Source organism: Ailuropoda melanoleuca, chromosome 7, assembly GCF_002007445.2.
Source record: "Ailuropoda melanoleuca isolate Jingjing chromosome 7, ASM200744v2, whole genome shotgun sequence".
NCBI classification, from domain to species: domain Eukaryota; kingdom Metazoa; phylum Chordata; class Mammalia; order Carnivora; family Ursidae; genus Ailuropoda; species Ailuropoda melanoleuca.
The window spans coordinates 96,439,185-96,459,497 of record NC_048224.1 but is presented as its reverse complement, the minus strand read 5'-3'; the positions used below and the strand labels follow the sequence as shown (position 1 = coordinate 96,459,497).

The following is a 20,313-nucleotide window of genomic DNA, read 5'->3' as shown; positions in this document are numbered from 1 at the left end:
CCCAGGCCACCCATTTCTTTTTTATATGTAAGATTACTTTTTTCCCTTTTATCTTCAGTTCTATTACCAACCTCCGGGGATATGATGGAATTGTATTGGATGTAATTTTGAAAATTTGCGTTGGCTAACTAAAGGACTGTCTGCATACCATATTTTGCATGTTGTAGGCATTTGGTCTTAAACTACTTCCTGTTTCTTCATAAACCCATTCTCCTCACCCCTCTCCCAGCACCTGCCCCCTCCCTGAGTTCACAAAACGCTGATTAGAACACGGTGGGGCGGGAGTAGGGTTTTTCCTATTCCTAGTCTTACAATTTTTATTATAAAACTTTTCAATTTATTTTCTTTATAAAAACGTTTTTCATTTTTTTTACCCAATTCTCTAGGGTACATTTTCATTCCTCTTTTTCTCTTTCCTCTGTATTTCCTTGTGTGCTTTACATTCTGTTACCTGATCACGTTGTCTTTCTTTTGATCCTGATTTGATGCTCTCCCTGCACTGTCTTCCATTGGGAATAAGTGAACGAGGGAGAATGTGCATTAAATTTTTAACCACAGACTTTTTTGCCCATTTTTTTGACTCCTGAATGAAGATTACAAAATGTAAAATGATAATTTAAAAATATTTCCCATTCATATTAAATCTAAAATACATACAAGCTTATGTGAAAAAGCATATTTTGTAAGTAAATTTTTACAGGGCACATCATCACAGAAAAAATGTAAAACTCTTGCCATGTTTTAGTGATTTTCACAGAAGAATGAGCTCAAACTTGCAGTTATTTTAGGTATATTTAAAATAGCCAGGTTATGCCCTCCTTTGAAAATCTGGAGTTCACATTAAAGAGCCGTGATTTACAAGCGGTGTTATCTTAGGGGTCAGAAAGTTAAAACAATTGTATTTCCAGGTACTAGTGCTAGAGGTTATAGCTTTGATTTTAAGACAGAGATGGGCCACTTCCATTTCAGGACATGTCAACTCATACTTGACCTTGAATCTACACATTCCATGCCGGGTCATACCTGATTGCAAATGGAATTTAATGTAGAAAGGGTAATGCTATTGAAAAACATCTGCTATGGACAATATGAATAGTGCTATCATATGTTGATTGTGAATATTTTTAAAGACGTTTTTATAAGTTCTAGTTTTTGTGGTACTAACATTTTAAGACACAATTGCTTTCGTGAAGAAAGGAGAAAGAAATTTGGGGGTAAATACAGTATATATGTATTTTGTCAAATAGTAATGTTTGTCAACTTTACCTTCTTCCATTGCAACTTTTCACCATTCCCAGTCTGTCGCCCTCTACTTCTCAGACACCTCCCCCCACCAAAAAAAGAGGGAGGAACCTGCTTAAAGTTCTAAACAATGCTTGAGAATTACCAAAAAATATGATGGACAAATTTATAGAACAGTGTAGAATGCCTGAAGTTTTTTCTCTCTTAGGTTAAAAGCTCAATATTAAGTTTCTTCAAAAAGTGGTATATTTGCAATTTATCAAGATTATATAAGTTTTTTTTTTTAGGAAGCTGATTATAATTATCATGTATATTTCTATGATTCCCATTATGGTGTTTCATTTTTAAAGTAATAGACTTAAGTTGGTACAGCCACTTTGGAAAACAGTGTGGAGGTCCCTTAAAAAGTTAAAAATTGAGCTACCCTATGATCCAGAAATTGCACTACTGGGTATTTACCACAAAGATACAGATGTAGTGAAGAGAAGGGCCATATGCACCCCAATGTTCATAGCAGCATTGTCCACGATAGCTAAATTGTGGAAGGAGCCGAGATGCCCTTCAGCAGATGACTAGATTAAGAAGATGTGGTCCATATATACAATGGAATATTACTCAACCATCGAAAGAACGATTACCCAACATTTACAGCAACATGGATGGGACTGGAGGAGATTATGCTAAGTGAAATAAGTCAAGCAGAGAAAGACAATTATCATATGGTTTCACTCATTTATGGAACACAAGAAATAGCAGGAAGATCAGTAGGAGAAGGAAGGGAAGAACAAAGGGTGGGTAAACAGAAAGGGGAATGAACCATGAGAGACTGTGGACTCTGGGAAACAAACTGAGGGCTTCAGAGGGGAGGGGGGTGGGGGATTGGGATAGGCCAGTGATGGGTATTTAGGAGGGCACATATTGCATGGAGCACTGGGTGTTATACCCAAATAATGAATCATGGAACACTACATCAAAAACTAATGATGTACTGTATGGTGACTGACATAACATAATAAAAATTGTTAAGAAAAAATAAAGTAATAGACTTAATTATGTTTGTATCGAAGATGGGCTATTACCTTGAGGTAAGCTAAATTGCAGATTCCTACATGACTTTGATCTTGTAGAAAACCATTTACTCATTGACTAAACTTAGATTTAAAGTACTAATTATTTCTACCTAAAAACCATCAAAGTATCACAGACAAGGAATAGGCAAGGGTTAGGATAGCTTTTGTACCCCCCAAAAAGGCCAACACTTACCTTTTCATTTTCACCCAAGAGAGACTTAATTTTAACTTTGTGTTATCTTCAGGTTCTGTATCCTGGTAGTGATTTCTATATTGTTTTCATTTTAACAAAAATCAGTTAAGGGTAGCTCAGCCAGTTAAGTGTCTGACCCTTGATTATGATCTCAGGGACATGAGATCGAGTCCCACACTGGGTTCCGCACTGGGCGTGGAGCCTGCTTAAGATTCTCTTTTCCCTCTCCCCTTCCTCTTGCTCTCTCTAACTTAAAAAAAAAAAAAAAATCAGTTAAAACTCTACAGTTATATTATTTGCCAGTTTAACTTTTTCTTTCATCCAGTTATATAAATTTACTAATTTGATTCATGTGAATTACAGATTTCTCAGAAAGTTGTGTTCTATTTCAATGAACATCAAAATTTGATATGATAAAGTCACCATAGTTGTTTGCATTATATAATCAACCGTAATTTCACTAAAGAATTATGTAAAACAATAAACAAAAAGCAGCTCCACCAGGATATTGGCATTTGTTTACATTATTTTCTCTTTCATAGAAAGGTACTGTGCGAAAGTAACACATTCAAAATGCTAGTAACCAATGTCAATTGAAGACCAATTAGAATATATAAGATATAGCATACAAATTAGAAATATGTTTTACTTTTGTCAAGTAGATACAACTTTTTAGGACTCTATGATCTGTAGAGAGTATGGTATACAAATAGGCTACTGAGAAACACCATGCCAATATACATTAAATTGTATATCCCTGAAGCTTTCTTTTTTTTTATATTTTATATTTTTATTTTTTAAATTTATATTTGATTAACATTAATGTATTATCGGCTTCAGAGGTAGAGGTCACTGATTCATCAGTCTTCTATTACAGTGCTCATTACATCACGTGCCCTCCTTAATGTCCATCACCCAGTTACCCCACCCCTCCCCTCTAGCAACCCTCAGTTTGTTTCCTATGATTAAGAGTCTCTTATGGTTTGTCTCCCTCTCTGATTTCGTCTTGTTTTGTGTTTCTCCTATGGTCTTCTTGTTTTGTTTTTTAAATTCCACGTATGAGTGAGATCATATAATAGTCTTTCTCTGATTGACTTTGATATGTCTGTATTCTCTCCAGGTTTTCTATAATATAGTATTTCATATGCACTTTATTTCTCCCTTGAAACTGGAAGCAAAAAATTTTAATGCAGATAGTACCACTATTCAAAAAAAGTTTTTAATGCATGAATACTAGATACAGGTACTTTTATGCTATGAAGGGTTTAGCCACTCATCTGTTACTTTTAATAAGTCAGAGTCTTGAGGTACCTTCCTGAACTAATTTTCTTTGCAATCTTTATGACTGGGACATTGGCCAGTTTGAGCAGGACAGTTGCTAGGCGTTCCGGAGCTGGTCCTGTCTGTGCTGTCTAGTCTAGTTGAGATGGTGACATTGGTGGTGGTTGGTGGTCTGGTACCTTTAGGAACGGATCCTCTTCTGGTGCTATAAAGTCATCGTCTAATAGTTTAACGATACTATTAAGTTGTTTTTGTAGCTGAGTAGAGTACACTTATATGTCCTATGTTTTCTGGGAGATTTTGACATATGAAAAATAATATCCCATCAAAAATCTGAAAAAGTTGTCATTTAATACTGAGAGACTAAAGGTTCTAGTCAAATGGTATTTTAAAAGAGTGCTCTGGGAGCTGGTCTACCTCTGTACCTTTTTGTGTGACTTGAATGAGACCGTTTGGTTGCTGATTTTATTTGTTGTTTTAGGTTCTGGGCAGAGGACATTGATTTCTGACTGATGTGCTTAATTTGAAATATTCTCTTCCCTGGACAGTTCAGGACTCTTTTTGTTGTTGAGAAATCGGTTTATATTTGGTATGCCCTCTCCTCATGCTTTATTCAACTTAATTTTGTATCAGTAAGTGAAGAAGTGAAAATACACCTGCCTCTTTTTTTGGATTCCTTCCTTCCCTCTTCACCTCTAACACCTCCTCACTTATCCTCCAAAAATGTTGCCTACTCATAAAAGGTTGGCTCCCATTGAGTAGAACCTGATTTTAGTTGTATGACTATTTTTTTATATTTGCAGTTTCTTTGATCAGTAAACCATTAGATAAAATCTCTGTTCTCACAGTATCATGACTTAACTGTGGGAGAAATAAGATACGTGAATATTCAGTGGGATCAGAAGACGAGCTGAAGTTTGGAAAAATGCCTAAAAATTTGCATTTGAAACTTGGTGCAGTAGACTTTCTTTGATTAAAAATTCTAGGTTTTTGAGTGTTTGTCTCCACATTATTTAATTCTGTTAAGCTGCCTGTTCTTCGAAGGGATTAAAACATTTACAGGAAGGTTGAATTGAACAAATACTCTGTTCATGTTCTGTATTTTGAGCTGCCACCATTTGGTGTCACTGTAGGGCAGGGCTTTTAAACTTTGTGCAGTAGAGATCTTCGTTGTTTTGTTTTGTTTTGTTTTGTTTTTTAAAATCAAAAGCTGTTGTAGGAAGTTTATGCATATTTCCCTGCATTAAAAATGCCTGCTTTAAAATATACCCTAATATTCTTGTTGTAAAACATTCAAATAACGTATAAAAATATTGAATACGATGTGGAAGTTCCTTGTATCTCACTAGCTCACTGCATTCCATACAAATTATTTTTAACATTTTGTTGGACTTCCAATCCTGTTTCTTTGTATTCACAAATATTTGCGTGTTCATATGAACATTTAGAGAAATATATTGTTCTGAAACTTTTTCATTGTAAAAAAAAAATACATATTGGAGATAGTTATTTTCATGATGTACTGGTTTTAAATTCTTTTGTTGTTTTTTAAGATTTTATTTATTTGTCAGAGAGAGCGCACAAGCAGGGGAATGGCAGGCAGAGGGAGAAGCAGGCTCCCCGCTGGGCCAGGAGCCTGACGCGGGACTTGATCCTAGGACCCTGAGACTGTGACCTGAGCCTAAGGCAGATGCTTAACCGACAGAGCCACCCAGACATCCCTGGTTTTAAATTCTTAAACGGTATTTTATGGTCTCTACTGTAACTTTTTCTTTTAATACTTCCTCTAAAGAAGGATGGTATGTTGGAGGGTTTTAAAATAATTTTTATACATCTTTGTGTCTGCACTTGGATATACTATTCAGAAATATTATGTCAGTACCCATTAAATTGTATGTTCCCAAGGCTTTTAAAAGAATAATTCTACATTTATCTATATATATGCATCTGAAGGCAGTGTATCTTAGATATTGTGAGTATGGACTCTGGGTTTAAATCCTAGACCAGCCTGTGTGGTCTTGGGGAGTTACTTAATTTTCTGTACCTCGATTTTCTTATTTATAAAATGGGACTGTATTATTTCCTGTTGCTGCTGTTACAGATTACCCACAAACTTAGTGATTTCAAACAACAAAAGTTTATTATTTTATAATTCTGGAGGCCAGAAGTCCAAAATGGGTCATCAGGGCTGCATTCTTTCTGAAGGCTATGGAGGGGATTTGTTTCCTTTTTCCAACTTCTAGAGGCGGCTGCTCACATTCCTTGGCTTGTGATCCAGCATCATTGTGGCTTTTGTCATCACATCTCCTCTGACCCTCTGCTCTCCTTTTATAAGAGCCCTGTGATTATACTGGGCCTACTTGGATAATCCAGGGTAATCTCCCCCTCTAGAGATCCTTAATTTAATCACATCTGTAAAGTCCTTTTGATATGTAAAATAATATATTCAAAAGTGTTAGGGATTAGTGGTTATAAATAAGGGATCATTATTGTACCAATCACAGGGGCAGTAATAGTGCCTACCTCCATCCTGTTCTCCTGAGTATTAAAAAATCAATATAGTGAATATGTATAAATCCTCTTATAATGATGAACTCTTTAAAAAGGTTAGCTTTGTTATTAATATTTTTTTAGGAAAGAGTCTCAGAATTTCAATTGCTAGGTTAAAGGTATTTTTTATCTTGATAGTTATTGCTAAATTACTTTTCCAAGATATATGTGTTAACGTATACTTTTAGGAACAATATATGTGTGGATTTTTTCTTTTTCTGCTACAATCACCAATACTTAATATTATCATTTTTCACTTGTTTTTATATATTTTGTTTTATATTACTTGGTTATGAGATGATATTGAAGCAGTTATTATATATTTATTATTTATTTTTCTTCTTAGAACTGCCTATAATATCTTTCATTTTTTTCTTTTTTTTCCTTCTAGTTTGTAGGCTCTTCTTATATAATGTTTTTTTTACTCCTTTGTAAATATTTGCAGTTTTTCTTAATGCTTCTCACTTGTCTCTTTGCTTTTATTTATGATGTCTGTTGTTTTTTGGCATTTTTGAAGTTTGGTTTTAAAAGTGAGTTGAGATAAAGAAGACCCATGTTACTTTCTTAATGATAGGAATGTATTCTGGGTATGTGGACAAGCGTGTTCCTTGTTTATAATAGGAGCATGGTTCATTGTTTATAATAGGACTAGTTGATTCAGTCTTTAGTATGATTGCAGCGAATATCTGTAAAGATGTAAAATGAGTGTCAAATACCACAGACTGTCCTTCACTGCCTCCCTAAAATCCTTTGGTTGCTTCCCATAGCTCTTAAATGGATGTTTACAGTTCTTCAAATAGCATTAGGTCTTAAAAAAAAATCATTGAAGTATAATTGACATACAATAAAATGCACATATTTAAAATTTGTAGAATTTGATTAATTTCGACATATATGAATATACTCTTGAAACTATCACCGTAATCAAGATAATGACCATACCCTCACCCCCAAATGTTTCCTCAGGCCTTTCTAGAAGCCCCTCCTTTGCATCCACCAAGAACTCCGTCTTTAATGAAGCATTCCTGCCTCCTTTCCCTCCTCTACTCTTAGTTTTCCCCTGTCCTTTGTCTTTCCTTAACAACTTGCTGAGCTTTGAAGGCACCATACTTAGGCCAGTTGGTATACTTCCCTTCCCCTTCCTTTTCACTTTGAGGAAGACTTCTCTGGAATACTTTCCCTATAAGATTCAGTATCCCTCCTCTTTGTTACTGTAATATCCTGTGCTTATCTCCAAATGACTCTTATTCCCCTAGAACATAAGTGTTCTTTTACACATGACAGTCTTCATTTATGCTCAGAATTTTCTATAGGCTGAAGTAGCATGTGTTCATCCTCATATTTCAAACACATGGAGTATCTTCCAGCACATGGTGACCACATGATATTAGCTGAATGAATATATGAAATAAAGAAGAGAAAAACAGAAAGGAGGGAAAATATGTGGTAAGAACAATAAAATAACAAAGTTCGAAGAATTTTTTAAAGAAGATTTTGTTGTTTTGGAGCAGTTTTTGGTTCATAGCAATACTGGGGGGAAGGTAGAGAGATTTCCCATATACCCTCCCCCTACCACATCCGTGACCTCCCCCATTATCAACATCCCCCCAATCCTTACCCCAGAGTGGTACATTTATTACGGTTGATGGACCTGTGCTGACACATTATTATCACCCACATTCCATAGTTTACATTACAGTTCACTCTTGGTGCTGTGCATTTTCTGGGTTTGGACAAGTGTAGAGTGATGTGTATCCATCATTATGGTATCAAATGGATATTGTTATTGCTCTAAAACAAATGTCTTTTAAAATCATTTTTATAAAAAGTTTTTATTTAAATTCCAGTTAGTTAACATAAAGTATAATATTAATTTCAGGTGTATAATATAGTGATTCAACATTTCCATACAACACCTGGTGCTCATCACAACAAGTGTCCTCCTTAATCCCCATCACCTACGTCACCTATCCCCTCACCCATCTCCCTCTGGTAACCATCAGTTTGTTCTCTGTAGTTACAAGTGTTTCTTGATTTGCCTTTCTCTCTCCCTCTCTCCATTTTTCCCTTTTTTCATTTGTTCTGTTTCTTAAGTTCCACATATGAGTGAAATCATATAGTATTTGTTTTTCTCTGACTTATTTTACTTAACATAATACTCTTTAGTTCCATCCATATCATTGCAAGTGGCAAGATTTCATTCTTTTTTATGGCTGAGTAATATTCTGGTGTGTGTGTTGAAACATATACACACACCACCTCTTCTTTATCCATTCATCAGTCAATGGACACTTGGGCTGTCTCCATAATTTGGCTATTATAGATAAAGCTGCTGTAAACATTGGGGAGCATGTATCGTTTTGAATCAGTATTTTTGTATTCTTTGCATAAATACCTGCTGATGCAATTGCTGGATCATAGGGTAGTTCTATTTTTAACTTTTTGAGGAACCTCCATACAATTTTCCAGAGTGACTGCGCCAGTTTGCATTCCTACCAACAGTGCAAGAGGGTTCCCCTTTCTCTGCATCCTCACCAATACCTGTTGTTTCTTATGTTGTTGATTTTAGCCATTCTGACAGAGATGAGGTGATATCTCATTGTAGTTTTGATTTGTATTTCCCTAACGATGAGTGATGTCAAGCATCTTTTCATGTGTCTGTTGGTCATCTGTATTTCTACTTTTGAAAAATGTCTGTTCATGTCTTCTGCCCATTTTTTAATTGGATTATTCATTTTTTGGGTGTTGAGTTTGATAAGTTCTTTATTTATTTTGGATACTAACCCTTTATCAGATATGTCATTTGCAAATATTTTCTCTTCCATAGGTTTGCCTGTCAGTTTTGTTGTTTCCTTTGTTGTGCACAAGCTTTTCATTTTGATGTCCCATTAGTTTATTTTTGCTTTTGTTTCCCTTACCTCAAGAGACCTAAACTCACTTTTTAAAAATGAAAATGTTAAGTATTTTTGAGATAATTATTTTAATTTGTGTTAAAATGAATCTCTAGATAATGACTTCTGGCAAGAATGGGTGAATTCAAAAGCAAACCAAGTAACTTATGAGCATAAGTCTGCATTAACCTTTTTAAAAAAAAGTAGAACTTAACCACCTGTGTATTGTTGCCACTTGTTCACTTGTCACAATACACTGCTGTTCTTTTGATATCACAACCACATTGGATTTTTACCTTGATGTTCTTTTAACTTAGAAGGCCATTTTTTTTAAAGTCCATTGAATATTCAGGGTACCCTGTAGAATATTTCTTATGGTACTTAGTGGTTTTATTTTATAATAGGTGTTGAGGAAATTGTGATTTGGTGTAAGAATCATGGTTTATTGAAACACCTTTAGGAAAAACTGAGCAAGAGAGGTGAGGAATCTGAAAGAGTATCTCCACTGAGCTATTGCTTTTCCAGACTAAATATCTCCAAGTCTGTCTTTCATGCTTTGGGTTTTGGTTATTTCAAGAGCTTTGCAAATGTCCTGCTACAAGATCAGTCTTGTTTCACAGCGTTATCACTTTAAAACTTAATAAAAGACATGAGGTTACTATGATACAATTTCTTTTCCATTTTGGTTTCTTGCAATTATTTCTTCCTTTTCTCTTTGATATTTCATCTTCCATCTCGTCTGTCAATGAGAGAAATCTTGCCAGTCTCTCCTCCTGGAAGATAGAGTTCTGTTTTGTCTTCTGCTTTTTGGTGCCTGTCCTGGAGTCCAAGTTCTCTCAATTTCCATGATGCTTTAGACAGCACTTTGGCAAACTCATCTGCAAATCTTTCACTACCCAGGGAGGACATTTGTTTAGAATAATAAATGATTATAACTAGATTCATAGCTATTTAAATCTCAGAGGTCTGCTTCTCTTAAGATCCTAAGGATTCAGCTGTTGTTCAGTTATTCTTGTCACTCTGCTTTGCAACCTTCTTGACATGCTTCTACCAGGATCCAGGACTTAATATAGGCTCGCTAGCACAGATGGTTTTTCTTTCACCTAGTTCAAGGCTTATTAATTTAGCTTGCTTTCAATTCTCATTGATTTGCAGCTAAAATTCTGCAGACATTTAGTAACTTCCGTAATTTTTCTCATGCTCTGATTTTTGTCTTCCATCACCTTCAGTAGTTTAAGCCAAAATTGTCACAATTCCATTTGAAGTTTTAATTAAACTTATAGAAATTTTGTTGGTGTGAGTAGTTACAATCAGTTGTCAGCTGGAAGGTATCTTCACCTTGCCCACTCTAATATTTTCTTGGAAGATCTTGTTCCGCACAGATTCTCTTGTAATTCTTCCTGCACCGACACAATGGAGTTAGACATTGACAAAACTTTTAAAAGTCCACTTACATCTTCTCTTTACAAGTTTAACAGGTAGTACAAAATAATGTGTAACAGATGTATCAATTAAACCAAATATACTGAAGTATACAGAAAATTAGAGGTTTTCTTACAGTTGAACTTAACATGGCTTCACTGCCAATAGATTGAGTATATTTAAGAACCATTCTAATATTGATTTGAGCTTGCATTAGATTCTTACAAAATGGCTCCAAGTAGCAATTTCTCCATTAGTGTAGGCCCTGGCCTTCCGATGTTAGAGGGGCTTAGATAGCCAGATATTTTATGGAAGAATTGTGACCTTGAAATTGTATTGGTAACTGCAGCACCATCTATCTGATCTTTTTATTTTAATACCTTGTCTCCTGAGGTTCAGAAATGATTCATTCATTTGTGCATTTGATAAATATTTATTGACTACTTACTGTGCACTGGGCATTGCTCTAGGCCCTGGATGAAGTGCATTGGACGTGTCTCTTATTCCTTGTTGGTGTTACATTTCTGAAGATGATAACAATATACACATAAACAATATAACGTAATATCAAGTAATAATAAATACTCCTCAGGAAGTGGTGGGGTGAGGGTGCATGTATGTGTGTGTGTGAGATTAACGAGGCTAGAAGAGATAATATTTAGCCAAAGCTCAAGTGACTGTAGTTAGCTGTGTGGCTGTCTTGGGGAAAGCATGTTACAGTGGAGGAAACCACAAGCACCAAGACTTTGAGGGATAAGTGAGTTTGGTCCAGCCAAGGACAGTGGCTACGGCAGAGTAAGGAGGAGATGAAGGGGGATGTAAGGGATGAAGTTAGACCACCTGGGCCTTGGAGCCATGGCGTGAGGCCTGTGAACTTTATTCTAAGAAAGCCATCAGAGTTTCAAATAAGTGAAATGATCAGTCTGATGCTTTATGAGAATTGTTCTGGTAGCTGTGTGGGGGAACAGGTTGTGGAGAGGGGGCATAAACTGAAGTCAGTGGCCAGTTAACAGGCCCTTCTCATGATCTAATGATGAAGGTGAGAAATAGTGCTGGCTTGACAGGCTGGATGACACTGTCACTGGGGTAAATGGTCAGATTCTAGATGTATTTGGATAGATGGGATTCTGGATATGACAAATCAGGCTGCCTCCAAAGTTCTTGGCCTGTGTAACTAGAAAGACAAGCATTTCCAGTCACAGAGATGAGGAAAAGGCTTCCAAGAGGAACAGACTGGGAAGGAGCATCACTTAACAGGTCTGTAGACCTCCAAGTGGACATATGAAGTACGTAGTTGGGATGTAAGCTAAGAGTTCAGGGCTGGAGGCATAAACTTGGGGCCATGGTATTTAAAGCTGTGGCTCTGGATGAGATCACCTAGGGAGTGAATTAGAAATGCAATGCAGGAGGCAGTGAAGGGCAAGGCAAAATATGCAGACCCTACTGTGTTTTTTTGTTTTGCTTTTTGGGGTTTTTGTTTTTTTGTTTTTTTTTCCAATCTTCTCCCAAGAGAGAGACTCACCATCAGCAAGGTTTTGTTTGTTTTTACAGCTACCACCTCTCTGAGGAAAATTGTGATCCCTGGTCTAGGAGATTGTACCAGGTGATTTTTATAGTATGACACTCTTGCAGTTTGTTTCAAAAACTAAGTTTGAACTGGGGTGAGAGGGCTATTTGGCATTTGTAGAATATAATTCATCAGGGACCTTTGGAAAGAAGCTCGTGTTCATGAGAATATGTATCTATGGAAAAAAAGAAAAAACTTCTTTTGCCTCTAAATCTTGTTCTCATATGAAAGAAAATGGAATAATCTCTAACACATTATCTTACTAAAGGTATAGTGCCTATATCAGAAACTAAGATAAAGTTAAAATGCCAAAAATATGTAGGCATATTCCATGATAAAATAACCCTCTCATTTAATCAAGGTATTGAGTTCATTTAGTTCAAATCGACATAAAAATAGTAATGTCAAATCCTGCCAGTAAGGGGGAAAAAATCACTCACATACTACAAATTGTATTCTCTGTGGAGTGGGAGGGTAAGTTGAATTGAGCTCCAAATGAATCCTCTTCTGAGCTTTTGTTAACCCTCATTCCCTTGAAATTAGTAGAATGTCAGCTATATTAAATAACTTTGCAATTCCTTAATTTATTAGGACTAATGAAAACACAGCATGATCAGAATAGTAAGCTCTTTCCCGGAGTTCCTAACTGTTGAGTTTCTCACAAAGTTTGAATTTTCAGCTGTGATTTGTCTTGATCTTCTCTCTTTATTCACTTGATGACAAAAAGGTTCAGTGTTTGCTTATGTTTTATATAACATGTATGTAAAATGTATGAAAGACTTGATAATAAATAGTCCCTACCTAATTTATCTTCAGCCAGTTGTTTTAACACAACAGCCAGTGATCTTAGTGAGATAATATTCTGCTTATAATCCTATAATGGCTTCCCACCTCAGAGAAAGGTCAGTGGAAACTCTGTAGAATCTGCCATTGCCTTGGTGTTCTTGCCTCATTTTTTACTCTGCTCCCCTGGCTAACTCTGCTTTAACCACATGGCCTCTATACTGTTCTTTTCAGTGCCAGTCACATTCTTGGGAATTTTATACTTGCTGTTTACTCTCCGTGGACCTTGCTCCCACCAGATACCCAAAATGGTGTGCTTCTTAATGTCCTTTTGGTCTTTGTTCATATGTCAACTTCTGGAGGTCTTTCCTGAGTACTCTGAAATTGCATGCCCACTTGCCTAAAGCACTTCTTTTCTTCATCCCTGCTCTATTTTTCTCCCAAGTATTTGTCATCTTCTCATTATATTATGTTTTGTCCATTAACCTATCTATTAAGTCTATCATAAGAATATCTGTCATCTCAGGAATCATTTTCTCAGGTATCTCTTGGTGAATTCCTAATGTCTTGAACATTACTTGGCATGTGATAAGCACTCCATAAGTATCTGATGGATGAATGAATATATTTTCCATAAGGTACTTTATGATTTATTTTAAATACTGAAATACTAAGGCTATCTAGCTCTGGGCTTCCTGAGGCTGGCTATGGAACATATTCCTAGTATTGAAACATGAATCTGGGTTAAAACAACTTGGTCTTGGTGTTCCAAATTCCTTCAAATATCCTTCATTGCATTTCTAGCCCAATTAGACAGATCTGGGTTTGAATACTTAATTTACCATGTACCAGCTATGAAACTTTGAACAAGTTCTCTGAACACGCCTCAATTTCATTTTCTGTATTTATAAAATGTATGTGAATTTAGAACTTATCTCCTTAGGTTGTGGTAAGATTTAAAGGGAGCATTCATGGGTGGTCAGTAGTGAATCAGTACCCAGTTATGTTAGCTGCTATCCTCTTGTTATCAGACTTATGTTTTAAATGTTTTTCTTCCCATGTGTTGAGATCCAGTTGAAGACCCACTTTCTTGCTTTGAGTCATTTCCTAATGTTCAGTTGGAATGTTCTTTCTCTCTCTTCTCTGAACCTCTTGCATGTTTTATGTGTGTGATTTTCCTTCCATTACGTATTAAGAATTATTTTCAGGTTATGCACAACCTTGTGCATAACGTTCCAAATCCAATGTAAGTCCTTTCGTGTCTCCTCTGTAGACTCTCGACCTGTGGTCAGCATTTCACCCTGTTAGCTTTATCTACTTGCTTCTTGTTTTCTCCTCCAGCTCCCATGTGCTGATTGTCTGACTCCTTCCCTGACTCTTTTCCTGTTTCTTCTAATATTTAAATCAGCATCTTTCTCAGTTTCTGTCTTTTGCTTTCTTTTCATACCCTCCTCTTTCTCAATGATTTTATCCACCCCACAATTATTTATTAACTCCTTTTGAACAATGTTTAGATATTCTAGCCTTTTTGTACTTTGTGTATTTCTTAAATATGTGGAATTCAGTGTTGCACAAAGCAGCCAAGGTAATGAGTAAGGGTATGAGACAAAAGTAAGTACCGATCAAGGAACATTTTGGTTATGATCAGTTATCCTGACCCCCAGATCTCGTGTTGAGATGTGGTGCCAGAATAGTTGTTTTGTGTTGATGGTTGGAACAACCTTCCAGAGAACCATTCAAGTTACTGAAAACCTGAATAGGATAAGTTTCCCTTCTGATATTAGTTGCGCATGTTAGAGCCAAAAGTTTGAGCTAAGTAGACCTGACCAGCTCTATTCAACTGAAGACCTTAGTCTTAGAAATCCCCTGAAATTAAAAACATCCAGTTAATACAGAAACAGCTTGATGGTTATTATAGAAATTGTGCTTGAGGACAAGAAAAAGATACTAGAAATTGAATTTAACTCTATGAGATATTACAACACAGCAGGTTAGACCTCTGCTTGTGAGTCATCTCATGCAGTGGGGTCGCTAGAGATTAGAATCTGACTCCATGTTAGTTTAGTATGATTATTTTTTCATTATAATATTTGAGACTTGTTTTGCTTAGAGGAGGGTTTTAATGCTAGGAGGGAGAGTAATTTTGGAGTTTCAGTTCAGTGATATAAGTATTGCATCAAATGAGCAACCATAGAGCAGCCAAGCAACTACATGACAGTTAAATTATTTGACTTTTGTACAGTGATAATACATTTGCCTGATATATCCCTCATGGCTGCCCTTTAGGATTGCAAGAACTGAAATTCATATAGAGTAGGTGACTTAACCCCCACATCTTATAAACAGAAGAGAAGGATTCATGTTCAGGATTTCTGTATTATATTTTGTTTCCACCATACTGTGTTGTTTCTAGATAAAAGTCTCCTGATATATTAGCAAAGAAGTAGATGCATACAGGAGTTGGGCAAAAGGCAAATGAAGGGAAAGTGTTTTAAAATCTTTAGCCTACATTGTATTTTTGCTTAGGACCCACCCTATCCCTCCTTTTCTTTGTGGAAACCAAATACCGTTTTTATCTTCAGAAACTCAGGGCCCAGATAGAGGGAAATCCTCTGTCCTTCCTTGAAAAGCCTGATGAGTATAGATGTTTCTGGAATGTGAACTGCCTTATCAGGCCCGTTACTCTTGTGGCCTGACCACTGACTTCACTGAGAAGACTTTCCCTCATTTTCTGTCCTCTGGTTGACGGAAAACTGGCACTGGGATGCTAAGGGTGAGAGCCCTTGAAAACTTTACTGGGATACCCAGAATTAATTGTATAGTTTCATTTAACTTAATTTGTGCTGTGGGTCCTGAGACAGAAGGTGCCGGTGTTTTGGTCCTGTATTTTTTCTGGTTCATTATAGTACTTGTCTGAGTTTTGTTTTGTCTTTTCCTTTTCCGTCTTTGCTTATATTTTCGTTTCGTATTGAATTGTATGTTTCATTAAACATCCTTATCTTCCATACCCAGATGTGGCCCTTTTGAAAGGATAAATGTGTTTGTTTTCTTTCCTCTAACATTGGGTCAAGTTTCCTGTCCTGCAACTCAACTATTATCCATTATTAATGTTATTTTTCTTTCTTTACCATGGATGGCAATTTTGTATCTAAGTCCACATATTATTATTTATTTAAGGGATGGGAGAGGGAACAAAGGGATTCCCCCGCCCCCTTTATTGAAAAGCTAACGTTAACTTTTCACCACCAGCCTCATCACTACCAAATTATGTGACATATTCTATTTGTCCAAGTTCCCATCTGCTAGAAAAATCTTAATTGTGTGTGTGTGTACTATAGCACTTACAGTACATTAACTTATATTGATACATTAAATTGTCATGATTTAGCATAAATTTTGATATATTTAGGAGTTCTCATAGTTGGTGGTTTTCTGCTGAAATTGTGATTGGACCCAGTGTTCTATTGTTTTTGTTTTTTGTTTTGTTTTTTTGCTCACTGATGTCACTGCAGGTTTCTCTTCCTGCAGTAAGCACTGTGGCATTACTGAAGTTTTATGCCCTGGGCAAGTAGAGTTTGTCTATTTTATTTTATCAGTGTTTCCTTTGAAGGTAGCTGCCCTTGGAAGCATTAGCCACAGTAAAGCACCTAAATCATTCTGATCAATTCAATGCTGGTAAGTTCTGAAAGGATGTAAGGGTTCCAGCAGCTTTGTTGTCTAGGTTTTCTTGACACTATATTCATGCTTTGCCTAAGTTCTTACCCAGAATTTTTAAAAAAGTATTCTGTAGTTTGAATGTAATTAAGAGAAGCCAGTTCACTTAGCTTCATGATAGTCCCTCCCTTGATTGTTTAGTTTTCTGTCTACCATTCTGTTTTCTCTCATTCTACTACTTGATGCACTGTTTTGCCTCATTTACTTTTCCAAGTTTTTCTCTTAGGAGTGGCTTTATCTGCTATGTTCTTAGCCCCTTGTTTCTCACTAGATACTTACAATCTCCTTTAGAACTATCTATAATTCTGACTGCTGGTTTTACTAGTTACCTCCCTTGCCAATTTAAGACTACCTTTTCCCCTATTTTATCCTCCCGCAAAATGCAGGTTTCCACTTATTTGTTCTTAATCATGGCTCTGCGCCATAGCCTGAATCCTGCCATCAGATGCCCTTAGTCCAACCACACCTTAATCAGTAACTCCATAGTTCCCCCATTTTGCCTGAAACGCAGACTCAGACCTGGCCCCTCTGCATCTTCGGACAACGTAGCAGACATACTTAATGACCGAAGGGCAGAGGAGTTGCTAGAAAACTGTTTCACAGTGATTTGGTTTGAATGCTCCCAAACACACCCACCAAATCAATGGCTTGAACTGAAACCTAAGCCCAAAAGCCAAATAAATTTCTGAAAGGCCATTGATTTTATTCTTAGAAGCCCCTGAATGAATTTTATTTGTCCTCATGTAGAAACAGAAAATAAGAACTACAAGCAGTCAATACTAAGAAATACAGCAAGGTGTCATTCTTAATGGGTTTATGTTTGGAATAAATACAGAAACACCTTTGCCATTAATATTCTGGCATCAGGGAAAGAGCAAGAATTTGTAAAATGGCACAGGAGAAATCAAAGTGAAGGCAAGGAATTGGTCATTTAAGGGTATTTGGAGACAGCTGTTACCTTAAAATATGAGGTAGTTAGCAAATGTTAAAAGGCCCTCTTATTCTTCATTACTTTTGAATAATCTACAACAGTTTTTCCTATGTCCTTATCTCTTACCTCCACTACCCCTGACCCTGCTTCCCCATAGTCCCACCCCGATCTTGAATGTCTGCTTGTGAGATCAACTTCTAGAGCTAGAGATAAAAGGGTCAGCTGGCCAGAATTACATCTAAGGATCTGACTTTGTTGTATATGTGTGTGTGTGTGTGTGTGTGTGTGTATATATATATATATATATATATGTATTTTGGGGGGATCTTACTTTCAGTTCCAACCTTCTCTTTCACTCTGTGACTATTTTTTATCTGGTCCACTGATCAATCTTGAGCATGTAATTAATTAACCACTTGCAAGTGTAGAGGATTTAGCCAAAGTGGCTCTTAAATGTAAGTATCATGTTTATGGTATTTTGATGATTTCTCATAATCCCTCTTTTATTAAATGAAGCCCTGCAAGTCAGTCAGGGATTGCCATGCCTAGAGTGCTTTTGTTTCATACATGTTAATGAATGGTAACGGGAAAGCCAAATTTAAAATAGAATAAAGTGTGGGTATTAATTTTAGAATGATATTATTGAGAAAACGTAAACCCTCAAGGATGGTGATACTGGGCCATTCCATCATAACTGTGTATACTTTTGTTTTTACTCTTTGCTGATTACTGGGTGTGTTTCAGGCCCTAGGCCTCCCGTTTTAAATGTACTGTCCTTTTCCACAGAGCTGCTAGTGATCTCTTCTTATAAAGCTAAATGGGGGGGGGGGAAGAACCAAACTTCTAAATGACATTATGTCACCTCTAAGCTTAAAATACTCTAAATGTTTTAAAATTTACTTTGTGTTGTATTGATATAGCCACTCCAGCTTTATTGTGATTATTGATAACATGGTCTACCCTTTTCATTCTTTTCCTTTTACGCTTCTATTGTTACAGGCAGCATATAAGTTTTTTAATCCAATCTAATGATTTCTACTTTTTAGTGTTGACCATTTTCTTCTAATGTGGCGACTGATGTGGTGGGGTTTTGAATCTACTATCTTGTTATTTATTTTCTCTCTCATCTATTCTTTGGTACTCTTTCTTTTGGATTGAGTATTTTGGTGACTTTATCTTTTTGTTGACTTATTATTATTCTTTGTTTTATTGATGGTTGCATTAGTGTTTCTAGTATCTATTTTTTAAACTTCAAGTGATGTTATACCACTTTATATGTGATATAAAGTCTTAAAACAACGTACTCCTGTCTTCCAATACTGGAGGGCTCTGTGCTGTTGTTACTCTACATTTTCCTCAGCGTGGGTTTAAAACTCATAACACATGGTTACTGCTTTTACTTCCAACAATCAGTGGTCTTATAAATCTACTTGCGTAAATACCATTTCCAGTGTTCTTCACTTATCCATGCAAATCTTGACTTCCATCTAGAATCCTCTTCCTTTTCCCTGAAGAAATGCCTGTAACATTTCTTCCCGTGTTAATGAATTCTTTCAGTTTCTGTATGTCTGAGTAAGTCTCTTTTTCACCTTCACTTTAAAAAGTGTTTTCATAGGTATAGAATTCCAGGCTGATAGCTTTTTCTTTCAGTCCTCCAAATGTGTTCCTACACGTTTCTGCGTGGTCTTCTTGCTTGAATTATTTCAGGCAAACAATCTGCCATCATTCTTATCTTTATTCCTTTCTACATGTCTTTTCTCTTTATTGTCTGTTTTCAAAGATTTTTCTCTTCATCACTAGTTTTGAACAATTTGATTATGATGTACCGTGGGTGTAGTTTTCTTCAGGTTTCTTGTCCATGGAGTTCACTGAGTTTGTGCATGTATGGGTTTATAGTTCTCATTGAATTTGAAAATTGTCACCATTACTTTTTTTCAATTTTTCTCTCTCTCCCTCCTCTATTTCAGGGATTTAAGTTGCATATATTTTATCATTGCATATATATTAGTCCTTTTGAAGGTGTTCCTTACTCACTGATGCTTTTCTTGTTTTCTTTTTCATCTTTTTCATTTGTGATAATGTCCATGACTATGTGTACCAGTTTTTTCTTGTGTGGTGTCTAATCTGCTGTTTTTCCCTTCAGTCATCTCATATATTGTAATTTTTTTCTCTAGACATTCTAGCTTGGGTATTTTAAAAAATATCTTTCATCTCCTTAAAATGCTCAATTTTTCTACAGCCTTCTCAAACATATGAAATAGTTTTATAATAATGTTCCCGTTTAGTACTTCGTCATTTGTGGAATTCTATATCTGTATTCATTAACTTTTCTCCCCAATAGTTATATTTTCCTGCTGCTTTGGGTGACTAATAATTTTTGTTTGGGTGCCACATTTTTTTCTTTTTAACATGTTGTACTCTGGATACTTTTGTACTCTTAAAAATATTCTTGAGCTTTGTTTTGGGAGGCAGTTAAATTACTTGCCAACAGTTTGATACCTGATATGCTTGTATTTAAGCTTTGCTCCATGGAATCAGAGTAGCCTTCAAGCTAGAGCTTATTTAATCCCAAGAGTGAGGCACTACTTTTCTGAGTATTCTACTCAGTGTCCCATGAATTTTGACGTTTTCCCACTCTGGCTGATGAGAGCAAGTACTCTTCCCAACCC

At 36.1% G+C, this 20,313-nt stretch overlaps 1 protein-coding gene across 2 annotated transcripts in view; it reads left to right on the top strand.

Moving 5' to 3' along the window:
- Positions 1–20,313, top strand: part of DIAPH3 (diaphanous related formin 3) — a 484,281-nt gene that overhangs the window by 234,621 nt on the left and 229,347 nt on the right. The gene's annotated exons all lie outside the window — the stretch shown is intronic.